We start from the raw sequence: 12,474 nt of genomic DNA, 5'->3' as shown, positions 1-12,474 counted from the left end.
AAATGCCTTTTTGCATCTTATCTGTTCTCGGCTCATTTTCCGCTTGAGGAAGTTGGGAAAATTGACTTAGAATTGCTCCATGCAAAGTAGCTGCACTTTTCACTCACATGGTTAGATACAGGGCATTAGAGTGTGGCACAGGTACATCTGCCTTCCCACAATGGACCTCAAGTGTCCATGCTGAAAATAAAAATAACATCAACATCTAAGCTCTCATTAATATTCTGAAGAGTGTAGCAAAAGTAGAATGTAGTTTAGAGCGAAAATAAAAAACGCTTCATATGCCGGAAGTGTTACCATGGAAACGTTTCTTCAACATGTTTTTGTAGTTAATTAAAGCTTGATTCAGATTTATAAACAGATTTCTACATTGCATTTTATTTCAACAGCCCACTCTATACTGTAGCGTCAGCATAGTTATTAAATTAAAATCCTGAATGCATCACTGCACATAAATATGTACCAGTTTTGTGTGAAATGTGTATGTGCTTGTCCTTTTTACATTAAAAGTGGTAGCGTGCAACACAGCTACATCCATCATAATAATTTCACATTTTTCAGAAAATAAAAATGTTAATTTGAAGCCAAACACGAAGTAAACAACGTTTTGAGGAACTGAAGAACCCTGTAATGCAATGTCATTTGCATTTCATACATCTGTTTCCATGACAGGTACATGCAATCTTTTATTTTTGCCTCTGAGAACTTCCTCTGAATGCTAATTCTACCTTACCGTCAAAAGCTTTGTCAGTAATGGTATGAAGCTGGACAGTCTGAAAAAAAACCCCCTCCTAATAAATAATTAATTGGTGCCCCTGCACTTAGGGTGTAATTTACCTCACCATTTCACAGTTATTTTATTAAGGCCTGGTGCTCGCTGGCCAGTGAAGTTAGAATTCATGAAATATTCATCAGCGAAAAGAGGCATGAGACAACAGCTCATAGCCTGAGGATTTATTTGGAAAAAACAACAATGACATCAACAAATCTCTTGTAAAATCCTGGCTTGCTTCACAGCTTCTCCAGCCTGTGCATGGCGGATTTGTGGCAACCTTTCTGCAAGAGGCCAAATGGCTCCAGAAGAGCTGTTCTCATACCTCATAATGCCAAGGTGGCCTCCAGGGAATGAGGCAGCTGACTGGTGGTGCAGAGGAGGAAACCAGTGAACGGACACCATGCTCATATGTATCAGTAGTTCCTTATGAGCCAAGAAGGACAGGGCATTTTTACACATTCAGAAATAGATTGCTGGTACTAATAGCAAGGAGTAGACAAGCAAAGAATCATTTTGGGTTGAGACTTATATGCTTCACCTTTTTATGAGCTATGTTTTCGAAAACATAGCGAAAACATAGTGATTGGGTCGAAAAAATTTGACCTAATCACTACGGTCAAAGTTTTGACCATAGTGATTAGGTCAAAAATCGCTATGGTAATGTGCGATTATCTGGCTCATAAAATATTTCACAGAACTAAAGTTTGAGTGATTAATAAATTTGATCATATATTGTAAAAGGAAGAAAAAGCTTTTCCAGATTCAGCTGCTTTGATCAAATCAAAGGCTGGTCTCCCAGTTTGTTCAGTAACTTGAAAAAAAGATTTTACTTTGTGCAGCCAACTGTGGCTTTATCACTGACTTGCACACATGAACATACCAAACTCTCTATACCAGAAACACCGCGGGCCACGACAGTGTTTTAATGCAGTGAACATCTGTATGCATGCAGAAAAGGTTTTGTAGGCAGGAGGGATGAAATATTCATCAGATGCTGTCTTTTGACAATGACATTACATGACAATGGACTCACTTTCAAATGTCTAAGGTGCACAAATCCGAAAGGGAACTTACCTTACATAATTTGTGCTTGTTTCATTCAGCGCTGAAGTTCCAAGTAGACACTTGAAATCCAACAGCACATTTAAATTTAGAGGTTAGTGAATTGGTATGATAACAAAAAAAAAAGAAAACAAAACTGCCCCTGAAAAAGAGTAACCTACAGAGATAAAACACATTGTATGTAAATATGGGGAAAGAAGCCCATAAATATTTAATTTTCTGGCAATGTAGCACAGGAGATAAAAATAATGCTTCCTTCAAGTGAGAATCTCGTTATGAAATCGAGGAAAAAGCCATTCGGTGTTATCAGATTTTCTATGAAGTCCAGCATTTCTTTTGAGAAGCACCATCTTTTATTTAAATGTCAGGATCTGGCTTTCTGGTGCCGGTGTTAGATGATGACTCCAGCTTTCCTCAGCCTGCTGAGATCAGGGGGATGAGGTGGACCTGAGAATTGGATTTGACTGAAAAGGTCACTGTAAAAAATAGAAAAGAACGATGCTACGTATTTGTTATAATAAAGATCCCCCCCCTGTGTAACATACCCCCTGTCAAGGATTGTTTCTTTGCAGTGATAACAATTATACAGTAACTTTAAATTCATTACATATCTGATGCCATCAAACAATAAGATGAATCTCACTCAATCTCATCAATTTTCTTAAAGTCAAAACTTCACCTTAATTTATAATGACCCATTTAGATTTAGTCAGCCCTAAAAAAGCTTTGCTAGCCCAATAATTTAGCACAGAGGTTTCTGAAGGCTGGTGTTAGATGTGTTAGCGCTACAGAGGAAATCTATTTATGATGAATAAAAATCACTACAAAAGATTCTCAAATGCAGAAAAACACCTGGGAAAAACATTATCTCTGAAACAACCAGTGCCACTGCCTGTGAGCTGCTGAAATAGAGACTCTAAGAAAAAACCCCACTAACTGTTAAAAAACAAATTTCTCCTCTTCCAAGAGCCTGACTGGGCTTTTAAAACTAAAATGAGCTATACAGTATGTAAGATATGTCCATTAAACATTAGCCTGTAAATTGTATGGAGACTGACAAAAAACAGCTGCTGATTGCAGCTGTTTATTCAACTCCAGAAATACAGGTTTGGGTGTATATTTATTCTGTCTTTGAAAATGATTTGAGACAGGAAAGCTAAATACTCCTTAATATTTGCAGCTATAAATTTGAAATGTTTAAACCCCGTAAAAAATATGGACTAAAGACAAATACTTATTAATGGCAGCTTGATTTTCAGGGAAGGGACTCCTCCGGATAATGGAAAGGGGCATCAGTAGTCGGGCCCTCTTGCAGATCTTGCAGATGCAAATGTTGCAGCTGACTTATCAGACTGGCCAATATTTTTCACATCTTCTGTTTTCTATTTTAATGAACCTACACAAACTGGAGCCCTGTTTCCATTTTAGTTGACAACAATGGTAACTGGTGTCCCCTTCAGCTTCTGTAACCCAGATGCACTTCTGAAAAACCCTGGCTGTAAAAACTGAATTTTTGAGTTATTGTTGGTGTACCAGCTTCAAGCAGTCTGGTCATTCTCTCATAAGACCTCTGAACAGCCACTCAATGGAATTTTGAAGTTTTGAGGTGTGGACCATTTTCTTTAAACTGTAGGGATGGATGTGTGGGAAAATTACAGTACATCACTGGTTTCTGAAATATTCAGACCAGCCTACCTGGTACCAATACCGATGTTACTTTTAAAGTCTTTTCAATCACCTTTCTTCCATATTTTGATGCTAATTTGTACTTCAGCAGGTCATCTTGACCAGATCTTCCTGTCCAAATGCACTGAGATACTGCCATGTGGTTGGCTGACTATACACAGTGTTGGTGTTAATGAGTGGTAGAACAGCTATGACTAAAAAAATCAACATAGTCCAGTCAAGTCAATTTTATTTATGTAACACTTAAAGCAACAGGTAACCTAAAGTACTTTCCAGGCACACCAGATTTGCTACCCAGGTCTCCAAGATCCCAATTACAAAACATGGAAATCCCATAAATAGTCGACATTATAAAATAATGACTGAAAAAGAAGTCAGAAAAAAAAAAAAAAAACCCCACACAACTGAGTCCTAACAATGTAAAAACAGTCATTTAAAAGAGAAATAGAAAATAGTTACAGAGAGCTTAACCAAACCATGAGCAAACTCAGATGTGACTAAAAGTAGTTGTTTAGAGCTGATTTAAAATTGTCAGTTGCTGAACAGGTTCTTCTATAGGAAGGCAGAATATTCTAGAGTGTAGGGACAACAGCTGTATAACCTGGTTGTATTCATTTTTAGGTGAGAAGGGGGCACAGAGAGAAATTGTTGGAATGAGGACCTCAAAAGCAAAAATTAAAATATCTGTAAAATACTATAGAGCTAAACCACAAAGGGCTAAACCCCCCACAAATAATTAAAGTTTCAAATCTATTAAAAACTTCATAAGTAGCCAGTACAGCTGAGTTAAGACAGGAGTGATTTGCTGTTTTTTTGAACAATTCCAGTCCATCAACTGCCATCCTATGAAAAGGGCCATCCTATGAAAAGGGAGTAATACAAGCATGGATAACGTCTAAATCCTTTAGTGACAAATCTGGCTTTAATAGCAATGGCTTTGCAACATTCTTGATTTGATTGTTAAGAGTTAACCCCTAATTCCTCATGTATTATATTTGATGTGAGTTTTTTTTTTTTTTTTTAATCGTCAGTGTGTTGCACAAAACATTTTTAAGCAATAAATTGCAAAAAAATGCTGGCTTTGAAAAATATGATAGAAAATAAAACTCATATATAAAATCCTATTTTATTTATGTATTTTTTTCAAAGGTTCTATAACAACTCCATTTACCAAAAATAATAATAAAAAGATTATTTCTGCCAATTATTTCATTCATTCAGTTCAGGCTTTAATGGGTTATAAGAAATTATACATAAAGACCTCAAGAGTTTTAACTGCAGTTTGAGAGTATCCTAATAAAGGAAGTACCCCAGTGAGGATGTTTGTAGAGGCTAGGGGCGCAAATAAAACAAGTTCAGTTTTGCTTTAGTCATTGGTTTAGTCATTTAGTAGAAGGTTTTTTTTTTTGTTTTTTTGGTCATCTAGAATTTCAGCTTATTCAAACAGTCAAAGAGGATCCCTGTTAAGCTTTTGAATCAATAAAGGACTTGGTTATGGCCTGTTTTCTTACATGTCAAAACGAATCTAACCCATTAGCTTAACCCATTAGGCAATCGAGAGGAGTTTTATAGAAAAATGTTTCTGCAGTGACTGCAGATCCTTGCCCAATATGTTGTCTGTTATCTGAGGAAACTGAAAATCACAGAAGAATATTTAAACATTTTCTAACAACTTGAAACTTGTTCTCGGTACAAAGAAAAAAAAAACTGCATGTAGGCAATCTCCTGTTCCATGACTTAGTTTTAGCACCAAAGGCATTTCAATTAAAAGGTCATGCCCTGCTGGGTGGAGATGTCAGTGCTGATGCAAAGCTTGCATTCTGTCTTGCAATTGCAGTTCCAGTGAGCCCAGTGCCATCAGTACAAGTGGTTACTTGCCTTGTCATTGCTATAAGGAAAGTGTTTCTCTGACTTATAACAGCTAAGGGTTTATTAAAGGATAACTGAAAGAGCATAATAATGGTAATGTTCTGCAGTAGCACACATAAATATGTGTTTTAGTGTAGAGCAAGCAGCACAGTATGTGTAATAATTTTTTTTATAGCATTAACAGTTACAGTCTTTGTGACTACATTGCAGCATTAAATGGATGGGATAGTTGTGGTAATATATCATTATAGTACATAGTAATATTTGTTCAACTATGTTAAACTGTGATGTTAACCTGAGTAAAAACTTTCTCCTTACTGTAAGTGAATGTACGTATACGGCTAACATGTAACGGTCTGTCTCCCTCCTGTGGTCACTGATGCCTCTTCTGTGCTGCATTGCACCAGGTCAAAATACTTGGTCATACAAGGATTTGTCACCTGTCCCATTGCTGTGTCTGTTGCTGGAAAACTGACTTAAGAAACTAATATTTACATCCCCATGCTGCTGACCTTTGGCTTTTCTTTTCATATTTTTCAAACGATGGGCTCAGGAACAGATTAACCTTTGAGTATGGTGTTTTAACATTAAATGACATGTAAAACTAATACAGTTAGAAGAAAAACTGACTCATACAAGTAGACACTGTCACATTAGTATTGTCTGCAGGCAGAAAGCCAAGCTCATAGCAACCCTCCATGTTATGAGTGTTGGCTCCCTGCAAGACAGCAAGATGTCAAAATAAAGAATAGTTGCTGGAAGTTATTATGCTCACTGAACTCCTTTTATACTAAAAAAGTAATAAGCAGCATTCAAAGTGTTGGATAAGCTTAAGAAAATGAATCAATGAATGGATGGATGAGTATTTTAGTTTTTTTTTAAAGAAAACGTTTTATCCTTGCACTCTATTCTGTGGTCTTATTTAAACATTCTTGGCTTGCTTGTTAATGTCAACCAGATCTCACCTGATTTCATTTAAACTTCTGTGTTGAAGTTGTGTTGTGTGTAGTTGGCTAGCTGCTGCTGGAAGGCTGTGCTGCTAGGCAAAACGAGTCCAATGGCCAATCAAAAAAGCATGATATGCAAATATGTAGATTCATATTGGTAGAAAGTTCGAGCAAGTGCTTATCTGAAGTAAGTTGGTGTAATTTTTGAGGCACATGATGGATGTGTATTACATCACCTCAGCTGCTGAGTAATTTAAGAAAGTCTTTTAAGCTATGGGTGCTTATTGCAACTTTAAATTTTACATTTACATTGACATTTGAGATTTACAAAAAGAATAAAAAATTCTATCTAAACAATCAGCTGTAATAAAAGTACCTACACAACAGGAAGCTGGTTGATATTTTATGTATCACCTGTGCCAATGATTAAAATACCAAAGGTATTCCACCCCTTCTTCTGCATATAGCATGTAATGGATTTGCAGGCAGCTGTGAGCAAAAAAAAGAAAAACACAAGAGGTTTAGTGCTAATAACAAAGGTAATAACCATTAACCTACCTCAGCTTATTAGTAGGTTGATCAGTTCAATGTTACTGGGTAAGGGGCTGAACATCAAGTTGCTCTTCCTGGCAGACAGGTGCCCTAAATGACAGCTGGTGTGTAAATATGTAAATGCTAAAGACATTCTGCAAATCCGCTCACATTAAAATAGAGCTTTTACCATTTATATTTCTATAGCTCAGATAGTCAATTAGCATAATTTCATAGCGCCATTATCATTTTAACCACATACAGTGTGACATTTTCACTTTGTTCTATAATTTAAAAATTGTGTTAAAAAGTGCTCAAATAATTCTTCATCATAGCCCTAAATTGGCTCTCATCTGCAGTGCAATTTGCTACAGTTTTACAAGTCATTTAATTTTGACCAAAATTAGTTCCTATGGATAAATATACAGAATACTGAGTTGTTTGTTTTCCCTTTATGAATTCATCTGTATCATCCCTGCCTAAAGCAAAAACAAAATCATAAGATGAGCTACACAAATGCAGATATATTTTACCTGCCCTTAGTCACAGCATGTTTACATCTAATTTCTGACCGTTTTATATATTAATACTTGGAAGAAAAGCACAATTTTCATCATGGATGCATACGATGAAGCATTATTGCTGCATCTGACTAATGCAGACACTGTGACGATGGTGAAAGGATGGTGAAAGTGGCGATGTTGGCACGCGTGGGCGTTGTCATAGAGACATCTCATTAGGCCAGACAGACGCAGACAAAGCCAGTGGAGGTGCGACAGATTTTTTAGGACAAGTGATTCAGTCTGTAAGGTGGTTATTGCAAAAGCAAGTGTAGCCTGAATTGGATATTGATCCTTTCAGGGTAACAATGTGGAGCAGGTAGTAACTGCTGAACTGAGCCTCATTTCACCGAAAGCGAGCGTGTGGACAACCTTGGTGAAATTCTCACAGTTGTTTGAGTGCTCAGACTTGCAGCAAGCTGGCAGATGTTGAACAGATGCATACTGAGTGAAACTTAAAGAAAGTCTGCACGTTAATACTTGAAAAATCAATACTAAATGATCTATTGAAAAGAACAGAAATACCCAAAGGTGCAGTTTGTCAAAAAAGAGGTACTACTCTGTGAAAAATACTCATAGAGAAATTAGTAATCTCCATATGACAAGTGCAAGCATATTTATGTTTCTGTTTTGTAAGTGAAAAAAATAAAGTAATTATAAAGTTATATCTCATAATACTGCAGTTTTCCAAATAAACTGATCCATTGTACAGTGTTTAGTAAATCTTAAAGTATTGCTATAATTAGTGTATAAAAAAACCCTACTTTTTGAGGCAACTGCGATTTTTTTTCCTTTGACCATCAAGTTCTATTCAGTCCATTCTTCAGTCCGTGAATTGAGGAATTGCGGATATATAAACTGACCATTGAGAGGAGATGAGAGGGTATTAAAATAATTATTTTACATAGCAAAAAATGCAGTGTCTCCAGCCACGGCTGTTGCTCAGCCTCCTATAACTTAAGGTTAAGTTACAAAAACTGCCTTTTATTTCAAGACCAAAATAAAAGTGACACAAAATGCTCAAAAACTAGAATTAATGAATTGTTGGGATTTTTCCTTGTCAAATGACATGATTATGATAAATGCTCTTAATTAAAATTTGTCTATGATTGATGAATTCATGATATCAGGTATTTATTTTATTAACAATTTAGAATCAAACCTTTGTGAACACCTGACTTGTGAGAAGCAAAAATGAAAATGTATTGACCAAAACCACAGAGAAAGAAAGACCTCTCAGTGATTTATGTATGAACGCTGGGCCCATGGTGTCAGCTCATTTTTTGTCAAGCAAAATGGAGCAATCAGCTGTATCAAAGGATGTGCTAAGATCAAGAGGGATTAAAATAGAACAATCCTCAACACTGGCAGCCAGTAGATCATTAGTGAGCTTATGGGTAGCTGTTTTTGTGCTGTGAAGGGCTTTTAAGTCAGATTGATTAAAAGGAATGCTGCTGTTATTCTTTAAAGCAGAGAACTTAATGGAAAAAAGTATTTTTCCATAAGTGATGATACAAGATGAAGGATTTGAATTGTTATGACGTAGACACAAGGTTAAATGATAATGCAGGCTATTCAAAATAACATCTCTTTGCATATGACAGAAAAAAGTAAGATGTTTAGATACAAACTTATCACCTAACCTCTAACAGAATGCTTTTTATGTGTTGCAGAAATGCAAAAGATTAAAGTGACAGGGCTTTGTGTATATTGGCAGTGTTTTTTTATAACATTTAAATGGGCATTCACCACTTCTTTTTTTATTTAAATTTGACAAATGTGAGACAAAGGACATGAAAAAGCTAGATTATATAGGAAATAAATCAGAGAAAAGAATAGAAATAAACACATTATGTAAAAAGTTGATGTGACGTGATTGTTATGAATGAATGAAATAGCTGCTGCATATGAACGGATGCTAAGAAACACATTTCTTATAACAAATATTTTGGCTGAATACCACAAAACCTAAATAAACATGCACACCTATACAGTATATACTTCTTTTCACAAGCACTGTAAGTAATTTATTATGAATGAGTGTAGGAAGAAAGAAGTAACAGTGTAAGATATTTATGAACCCAAGCTATCACAAATGTAAGGAGCAGTCAGCCTGAGTGAAATGAAATGATGGACAGTACAAAAAATAGAGACAAGACATCTATATTCTAACATTTAAATGGATATCACCACATAAAAAAAGACTAATAGGATTGTTGACTTTTGCCCAGAATAAGCTTTGAAAAGCTTTTTGCTTGTGATCTATGCTTTGACAGTACTTCAGGTTAAACAGTATTATTAACTTTTCCAACCAGAGCACTTGAAACAAAAGCCATGCTCATTTCTGCAGTACAGTACAGCTAACAACGTCTGTACTATTATATCAAGAAGATTCGGCCACGTAGTTCATCATGACCTTTATCATTCATGTCATATCATCAATTTATCATTTATGTATTTGCATGTGAATCAGTGCAACAACACGACTGGTTTACATATTTCATGATCTGACTGCTGATTGTTTTTTGGGGGGGAAACAACCATCATCTTTGAAATTATGGAATTCTATGGACTTCTTTGAGGAGTGATTGATTGCGATGTCTCCATATGACTACTCACTTAATGCCTGTTAAAGCATGGTAGTCTGGTGAATGCTGTAAGAATGAATACTATATTAAGTGGAATGTGAACTGAAAATGATAACAAGAATACTGGAATTTATTGCATTATGATCATTTATGTTATTTATGTTAAGTTTTTGATAAGCGATCAGGAAATAAGAAATCACTGCCTACTGACCAATCAGCTCTTTGGAAGATCATGTCATCAATCCAGATAGATTCCTCAGATGTTTGTCCAGAAATACAAAGAGCCTTATTCCACTCCCCACCCCCAAACCCCCTGTTTTACAAGCCTTAATACATGATTATCAAACAGACCACCTGTTTATGTTTCATATTTCATTTGGAAGTAAAGTATGTGTTTGGAATTACATTTTTATAATTATTCTTTCTCTCACACCGTTAATACAACTGAGGCTGAGAAAACAAAACAAAAGCAAAACAAGACTAGTAAAGTCTTATGCACACATAAACATTAACTTACTTTAATCTTTCATATCTGTCTTAATATTAGATCTGTATCCAGCTAGCATTTCCTTAGTGGCTTTGAATATGGTAGGGCTTTTCCAGGCTTACTTGAGAATATGTGTGTGTGAGTGCTTTTATTACTATACTGCTGTACAGCACATCTCCCCTCACATGCAATCACGTTCTAATGCTGGTGTTGCTTTCTGCCTGCATTATTTATTTACCTCATATTCATATTTTTCTCATAATATAATTTTATCTTCCTTAGTAAAATCAGCTGTTCTGCTCAATAGACCTTGGTTGGTTGATTGGCAGAGATGGGCAGTAACGCGTTAGTTGTAATCCGATTACTTTTTTCAGGAAATGAGTAAAGTAAGGGATTACTATTGCAAAAACGGTAATTAGATTACCGTTACTTTCCCGTAGGAACGCTGCGCTACTGCGTTACTAAAACCGTGATTTTTTGCGAGAATGTCTCATGACAGTGACGTAAGCAAGTGCGACGTTCGTGACAACAGCTGTGTGCAGATCAACAACGGACAATATATCGGTCGTGTCCAAATTCATGGGCTGCATCCTCCTGAGGCCGCATTTGTAGACCGATTACGTCACTGCGACGCACCGAAGACTGTCCAAATTCGTAGACTCCTCCGAATGCAGCCGACAAATGCGTCCTCCTTTTCCCCAAATTTGAAGGATGGGTCGGGTGTGTCCTTCGTGGCCTACCATATCCCAGAATTCATAGCGCGGCCCAGCCAAACTCCAGTTTCCAACAATGGCGGCCGCAACTAAGTTTTAAAATTACTCATACTAATCTTTCTGGGTCACAAAATAAACTTTTAACATATTTTCAGGCGAGAAAGTAGCTGTGTAAACATCAAATATCTGCTCGGTTTATCAAGATATCGCATATTTGCAAAAGTGCTTCGACGTTTTCGGAGACGTCTGCTACCTACCAGCTCGATAGCTAGCCTGGAGCTCGAGGGTCACTGATGCGGCCGAGAACGGCACAACTCCTGGCACATCATTTTCAGATCACCGCGGACTTTCGCACACCTGCACCAGGGTAAACCTCCGCCTACCCTACTCCTGCTTTACAGGTGAAAATAGAGCAAAAGGGACCGCTATTCTTTGACTTTATTTATTTTCTGCTGTGTTTTACTTGCATCTATTTGAAAGAGTGAGTGTAAACACACACAGAAAAAATTATTTTATGTGCTGGAATGCGCAGAAAATAGGTTTAAATATTAAACAAATTTCTTCCAGTCAGAGAATGTTGCATATAATTAAATTTTTGCTTGATGCATAAAGTTAAAAGATTAAAACTAATAAAACAAGTTTTAAAAAGGGACCTTTCCATTTGATTACATTTTGTATGATGGATTATGTAGAAAAAGTAGAATTGGGCTGAAAGATCTATTGCTTTATCACCTGTTCAGGTTGTAAATCGTGTTTTTAAAAAGTAACTAAGTAACTAAGTAATTAATTACTTTTGAAAATAAGTAATCAGTAAAGTAACTGGATTACCTTTTTGGGGAAGTAATCAGTAATTAGTTACTGATTACTTTTTTCAAGTAACTTGACGAACACTGTTGATTGGTCAGACAACATTACCCCTTTCGTGTGAGATTGTGGAACCCTGGGTTAACTTATTGAGTTGATGAACAGTTTTGTGCAGCTTGTGTGACCGCTTAGCCTGACTGATGTTGCTAGTGAAAGTAGTGAGTAAGTGAAGTTGGATAGCAGAAGGATATCCTGGGTTTGTTGGGCTTAGATGGCATTGCCTGCAGTAAGAAGTCATCGCCAAAACAAAGACATGATAAATTGGACACAGGTAGCACCACACAGGTGACTCACAGGTGGGCATCGAATCATAACGAAGGAAAAACTAACAAGAAGGAAGCAAAACAGACAACAGTGTAAGCAGGCCAAGAATTCCAAAATAAAACAAACAG

Source organism: Astatotilapia calliptera, chromosome 5 (assembly GCF_900246225.1).
Source record: "Astatotilapia calliptera chromosome 5, fAstCal1.2, whole genome shotgun sequence".
Taxonomy (NCBI): domain Eukaryota; kingdom Metazoa; phylum Chordata; class Actinopteri; order Cichliformes; family Cichlidae; genus Astatotilapia; species Astatotilapia calliptera.
Note: the sequence above shows the minus strand (reverse complement) of the source record.